The sequence below is a fragment of the Tupaia chinensis genome, unplaced genomic scaffold (genome assembly GCF_000334495.1).
Source record: "Tupaia chinensis unplaced genomic scaffold, TupChi_1.0 Scaffold000178_1, whole genome shotgun sequence".
Lineage (NCBI taxonomy): Eukaryota > Metazoa > Chordata > Mammalia > Scandentia > Tupaiidae > Tupaia > Tupaia belangeri.
Window position 1 is genome coordinate 40,148 of NW_006159653.1, and position 7,283 is coordinate 47,430.

Sequence of the window (7,283 nt, forward strand, 5' to 3'; positions counted from 1 at the left end):
CTCAAAAAAAAAAAAAAAAAAGTGTCTGGGTCCAGGGTGGCCCTGGCGCCCTCTCACCCAACTTGCAGCTCCAGATGGTACTGATAGCCCCTGAGCAGGAAGCCGGGCCAGGCTGCTTATGCAAGTCTGATTAATGATAAGGGGGAGAATAAAGAGCCACAAGAACACAGACCATGGCACGCACACCCTCAGGCAGCAGCTGACATTGCTGTGACCCTACCCTGCCCCACTCCCACTCCCAGTAGGAAGCTCTTTAGCCCACAGAACAGACCGCCTGGGAAGACCCATGACCAGGAAGACCACCGTCCTGGGACAGAGCGTGCAGACTGGAGGGCTCTTCAGGGTGGCGTTGGTCTCCCAGCTACAGCATGGCTGGAAAGGTGGTGATAGCCAGCCCACCCTCAGGTGCCTGAGGGCAGATCAGAGTAACCACCAGGACAGGGGGAACTCAGCCACTTCCTGGCTGACAGCAGGCCCAGGCCTCAGCGGTGGAGGGGTACTGTGTCTGCAGCCCAGCCTCGAGCTAACCAGGGAGCACATGACGTGGCTTGAGAGCAGGGAATGGGACGGACTCGAGCTCAGCAGACTGCGTCTATGCAGGAAGGGGTGGTGGGACGGGACACAGGGGTGTCTGGGAGCTAAAAAGCTGGGCCAGGACCCCGGGGGAGCAGCGGAGAGCTAGGAACAGCACGTGGCTACATGGCCACCCCAGGGAGGTCCAGCTTGTCCTCTGCACAGAACTCTGTCTACACATGGTAAGCTGATTAGGACAGGGCCACCACCTTCCTACAGATGAGGAAACTGAGGCCCAGAGAGACCAGGGTCTTACTCTGTACCTGACGCCTGGCTCCCTGATCTCAGCACGGGCCCCACCAGCTCTCAACTCCATGAGCTTCCTGAGAGCAATGCCTGGGGGCGGCCGTATCCAGCTCCCACGGTGCCATGCCTCCTTCTCAGGGCTCCTCATTTCAGGAGAGCACAGGTCTCCCCAGCCTCAACCACTGACACTTGCAGCCTTTGTCCCCAATCCTGGAAGATGTCAGGGTAGTGTCACGGAGGCCAACCTGACAGTCCAGGCCCCAGCCGTGAGAGCCGAAGGAAGCCGGCACTGGCCACCTTGGGACACCCATGCTGCTGGGGAGCCTGCTTGACCCTGCGGCCCAGCAGAGCCCCTCCCCACCGTGTCTATGGACAGGTTTAGCCTCAGCAGCTCTGGTCTCTGCAGTCTGCCCTGTGCCCTGGGCCACGTGAAGCTGTGGCTGCCCTGCAGCTGGACTCTTGCTTCAGACCACAGGCTCTACCAGACCCAGGGTGGTCCCTAGCAAGGCTCAGCCCTCACCCTCCCGGGCGCTCATGTCCTGACCAGGTCCCTGAGGCCAGATGGAACCTGAAGCCAGAGGCCACACCCTGGGCTGGCCGGGCAGCCCTGGCTCCTTAGTGCTCTGCAGCTCCCACTGGCCCCATGTCCATGCACCACTCCAGAGCCCAGCTCATACTTCTTCATGGAAGGGGGTATCCACATTCCTCTCACCGTCCACCCAAGAAGGTGACAGGCAAGGGCCCAACAGGTGGCATGGTGTTTAAGGTGCTGAACTCCCACCTGGTGAACACAGTTTTAATTTTGGACCTAGTGGCTTAAAAATCATCCTGGGTATGTGTGCATGCATGCCTAAAATCCCAAGAAGAGAATGAAGGAGAGGGACTGCAGCATGGCTGAATTCCCTGAGGGAGGTGGTTCCCCTCTCTGTCACTCTTCAGCAAGCACATACGCCCTAGGGCAAACAAAACTAGAAAATAAAATAAGTAAATGAAAGCAGCAAGCAGGTAGAGGGGATGGATGGGGGTTGTTCTAACGAATCCTTCTCCAGGATGGTCTTCTCTGCTAGGGCAGAGGAAGAAATACAGGCCCAGCCCTGGCTCCCCCAAAGCACTGGGTCCTGGGGCCTGAGGTTGTGCCTGGAAAGGGGAGCCGAGGTCAGCACCCCCTGCAGGCCCCACAGTGGCACATGGCCTCCTCTGGCTCCAGTGGGAGCCCCACTGCCGTTGGGCAGAGCGTGTGGACAGAGTGGTGCACCTGGGGGCTGGGACGGGCAGGGAGCCGGAGAGAGGAGGCAGGAAAGCTGGAGGCATACAGAGATGGGGAAAGAGGGAAGCAGACAGGGCACTTTGCACAGATGTTCTGGTGCTGTACCTGTGTGCACACAGCTACGGGGACATGGGCTGGAGCTCGGGGAGAGTGTGCACTGGACCCAGAGGGGCCAGCACTGCAGAGCTGTGGGGTGGCAAGGGCACAGACCAGGACAGAAGAGCCAGGGGGAGAGCAGGCAGGTCCCAGGACCACACAGGCACAGGGGTGGAGAGAAAGAGGCTTTAGGCACTCCCTCTAGACCCCAGGGCAAGCTTGTCACCCAGCTTCACACGGCCCAGCATGCCTGCTTTCCACCCCTGTTGCCTGCCTCTTGCAGCTAGACCAGAGGCTCTGAGCCAGGCCTAGCCAGCGTATGCATCCCGCTGCGCGTGAACAGAAAGGTCAAGGCCAGTGGCAGCTACGGGCCAGGGTAGAGCGAGGGTGTTGCACTGGTCTTGGGAGCATTGGGGTTAAAGAGAGGAAGTGATTTCCCACTCTCCAGCTCCATGCTGAGAGGCTCCCCTGTCCCCTCTGCCCAGCACTCCCATCGGCCCTGGCCACCCCACTGCAGCCCACTGTAGTCAAGGCTCCCATCTATGCTGTAAGGCCAGGGACAGAGGCTCCTGGTCCCTCTGCCTCCTGAGGCTCATGCTGACCTGAGAGGTCAGACTCACCGTCCTGGGTAGCTGTGCCCCGTCCCATCCAGCCTGGAGGAGCCCTGTCGCCAGATCGCCCCCGGGTCGCAGCAAAGCCCCTCGCTGGATTCAGGAGACGACTACAGCAACTGGTGATGTGAACGGCACAGCGGGTTGACAGGCTGCCCACATCTGAAACCATGAGTCATCGTAGGGCGGCAGTCCTGAGCAGAGCCGAGGTGGCTGTCACCACGGATCACAACCCGGGGATCTCGAGGTGGGACAGCTTGCATCCCCATGACACTGAGCTGCCGAATGTCAACTTCAGAGATTTGCTTGCTGACTGGCAAGCATGCTGCGTTCCTCCCAGGAACCACCACTGAGATGCACGGAACTCGCCCCTAGAGGCAAGGGCTGGCTAGATGCCGAGCTCTCCTGGGCTTTGCTCAGACCTAACGTTCTCCTCCCACCAGTCAATGTGATCTGCAAACCCCAAGGGCCAGGAAGGTGTTAAACATGAAAATGATGCAGACTCAGGAGAACACAGAAGACTTCAAGTTGGAGTCCCCTCTACTCTTCCAGAGGTAGCCCCTTGTGAGCAGTCAGGATGAGTCTCTCCAGACACACTTTTTTAAAGAATTATTTTATTTTATAATTTGACGAGAGAGAGAGAGAGGAAAGTGAGAAAGCAAGGAAGCAGGTCTAGGACTTGAACCATGATTGGCCACATGGGAGTCCAGCACCCTTAACCACCATGCTACCTGCCGACCCATCTCCAGACACTTTTTTTTAAATATTTAATTTTATTGATCATTATTATTACTATGTTTTAATATTTTTTGAGAGGTTTTTGCTATAGGGCACGTGTGCTCGCCAGACAGACAGAGAGAGACAGAGAGACAGAAAGCAAGAAATCACCCCCCGGGGGGGATGGTCACGCCGCAATCCCTTCTCCTCCATTCTCCTCTCGGGCACGCACACACACGCGCCCAGCGTGAGTTTAAGCCACCGGGTCCGGGACGAGAGTGAGAAAGCAAACTACCGGGTTTGGGACTTGAACCCTGGTCAGCTATATGGGAGTCCAACACCTTACCCACCATACCACCTGCCAGCCCCTCCAGATACTTTTAAGCTTATTCAAATAAATGGTATATGTTCTTTCTTTTCTTTTTTCAGGTGTTTGCCATAGGGTGCATGCACTCACTGGGAAGTGATAGAGACAGTGAGAAATCACCCCCCAGGGGGAACGCCCATGCACAATCCCTTCTCCTCCATTCTCCTCTTGGGGTTCTGGGCACTCACGCACACGTGCCCCAGCATGACTTTCAAGTTGCCAGGTCTAGGACTCAGTGTTCCTCTGGCTACTGTCAACGACTTTGTAGATAAGCATGTAGAAACCTACCTCGCTGGGGCCAGGAGATGGCATAGCAGTTATGTCACTGGACTCTCATATAGCTGACCACAGCTTGGGTCCAAGAACCGGTGGCTTGAAATTCACACCAGGCGTGTGCGCGCGCGTGTGTGTATGTGCCCAAAATCTTGAGAGAATAGAGAAAGGTTGCAGCATGGCCAACCACACTGAGGGGTGAGTTCTCTCACTGTTTCTGCCTCTCTCTCCAGCAAGTGCATGCACCCTGTGGCAAAAAAAAAAAAAAAAAAACGAAAAAAAAAATCCTATCTCATGCTTTTAACAACAGTGTATGTCCTGGATTAAAGACATATAGTAATTAAATGTAAAAAAAAAAAGTTTTACGATAATGCCTGCAGTAGAGACTCGGATTGTTGCCTGTACATGCTGTTTTAAATGAAGGTAGTAAATAACTATGGGCCTAGGTCTCTAATCAACAGAATGAGCATGTTGCAGGAAGGAATTGCGAGGGGTATGCCTGTGAGGTGCCGGAGCTGTCGCCCAGCGCTCTCCCAGTGCAGTGGGTGTCACCACCCCCGCCTTCACAAACTCGATAGTAAAGATATGTCTGCTTTGTTTTAATTTGCACTTCCTTGACTCGGCGAGATAAGAATCTCTTCATGTTTCTATTGACTCTATGTTCTTTCGGGTACCAAATAAGGTCATATTTCAGTGTGTATGTGTGTGTTTCTGTGCCCCGTGTGCACACGTGTGCATGTAAGCATGCATGTACACATGCTGTGCATTACATCTGAGCTAAGGTCTAGACACCCCGAGCTGCAGGTGCTTAAAGAGGTGGGACGAGGGCCTCAAGCCATGCATCCCAAGCGGTGTCCGGGACACATGTTCTCTGGTGCTGCACCCGCCCAGCTCGGCCCCGTGTCGACAAGACCTGTGCTTTGTCCCATCCGTCACCCCTTCTCTAGTGCCCCACCGAGAAAGCACCGTCGCTTCATCAGGGTCACCTCTACCCTGCTAAAGCCAGAGTTTACCATTAGTGATTAGGCCAGCGGGGTGGGAAGGGCAAGGCCGCCACATGATGAGGTAGAGCTGGAGCTTTAACGCCAAGCTGGAGCTGCAGCACCAGTGGCTACCCAGGCCGCGCCGCAGTCTGGTCTGGGGGCTGCGTCCTATAGGCTGCTAGAGCAGTCCCTCCGTGCCCATCTTCCCTCAGTGTTCTTTCTCCTGGCTCAGTTTCCTGGAGCAGGAAGGAGAAGACTTGGAACGCCCCAAACCCTTCGGCTTCTGCCCATGGCAGGTGCACTACCATCACAGGCCTGACCACCTCCTCCCTCTTCTCCCAACTCCACAGCAAGAAGCAGATACCATTTTGATGGTTGGATTGGATGCTGCTGGCATGACCACCACGCATACAAACTGAAGTTAAGAGAGATGTCACCACCATCCCTACCAGCGGTTTTCGTGTGGAAACAGAATACAAGAACATTTGCTTCACAGTATGAGATGTTGGTGGTCAAGACAGAATAAGGCTTCTCTCCTGAGACCAGCAGTTGGCATAATGACTATGTCACTGGACTCCCATGTAGTTGACTGCAGTTCAAGTCCTGGACCCGGTGGCTTAAACTCATGCCAGGCGCGTGTGCGTGCGTGCCCAAGACCCCGAGAGGAGAATGGAGGAGAAGGGATTGCGGCGTGGCCATCCCTCCTTGGGGTGGGGGGGGGGTGATTTCTCGCTTTCTGTCTCTCTGTCTCTCTCTGTCTGTCTGGCAAGCGCATGCACTCTACAGCAAAAACCTCTAAAAAAAGAAAAAAAAGAAAAAAGAAAAAAAAACGACTAAGGCTTCTCTGGAGGCATTACTCCAGAGTACCCAGGGTCTTATTTTGTGGCAGATAAATGATGGCAAGAGAATTCAGGAAGGAGAAGAACTGCAGAAAATGCTCCAGGAAGATGAGCTGCGAGTTGCAGGCTGCTGCTTTTTGCTAGCAAGCAGGGTCTGCTGCTGTGATGACAGGCAAAGTAACGGATAACCTGGGTCTTCAGTCACTTAGCAGGACACGGCGCATACAAGCCCCCTGTGCTGCACGAGGAGCTTTCAAAACGTTGAAGTGAGACTGGACATCGAGCCAAGGCCATGTCTGACAGAATCGGTCCAGCCCAGTATAGCAAGGTTAGCTTCCACCATGGTTATTAACGGGGTCCAGAGGCAGAAAATTCCAGAGTTTAAAATGACTGTGTTGCCAACTATTGTTTACCAGGTATGTTGCTAGTTAGCAATATGCTTGGTTTTACAGAAATTCTTGGAGGCGGGAAGTGTCCTCAGTTTACTTCCCTTAAGCTATTCTGACACTTTTTTTTTTTTTTACAGTAGTTAACAGTACCTTTTATTTTATTTATATATACATATATATATATATACACACACACACACACACACACACACACTCATATATATATCATATCTACCTCATATATATGTGTGTGTGTGTGTGTATATATATATATTGTAAACAAGAGGTAACAGCAGCGTCTAGAAACTGATTTTCTTCAAGGTCTCCTGCATGGCAGCACCTGAAATACTGTAGCAGAGTCTTGTGTGGTGTTCTCGTCTCCCTGCTTCTAGCTGGGTTCTGTTCTGCATGACCAGGAATGGTGCTGGCACAACAGCTCAGTGGCTGGGAAAGAATTCTGCCACCTGAGTGTCTCTATTTTCTGTCCCCTGCTTGTGCTCCTATCTGATCAGGCTAGAGACAACAACAAAAAAAAGATATTTGTTACGTTTTGTTACTGATTTTTGCTGCAATGACCCTCTCGTTTCAGTCACAGCAAAAAACAAAAACCCAAACGAACAGAAAACCCCTCTGAAAAAAGTAGAAAACAAAAAGTTTAGGCCAAAAAATAAAAAGGGAGTAGGGTAAGGGAGGGAAAGGAGCTTGGTTTCATTTTTTTAAATCGGACTGAAGATGAACGTTGAAAAACCAGGAGATGATTTCCAACCCTTTTTGCAAGGCAAAGCCCTCCGCTACTTCCGCCTCCGTGGTTTTTGTTTTAAATTCCTTTTTCTCTTCTAGGTGCTGACACTTCTCTCCATCCTCACATTCTTAAGAGTTTTATTGTGTTTTGTGGGGGTTTTGTTGTTGTTTAACTGTGTCA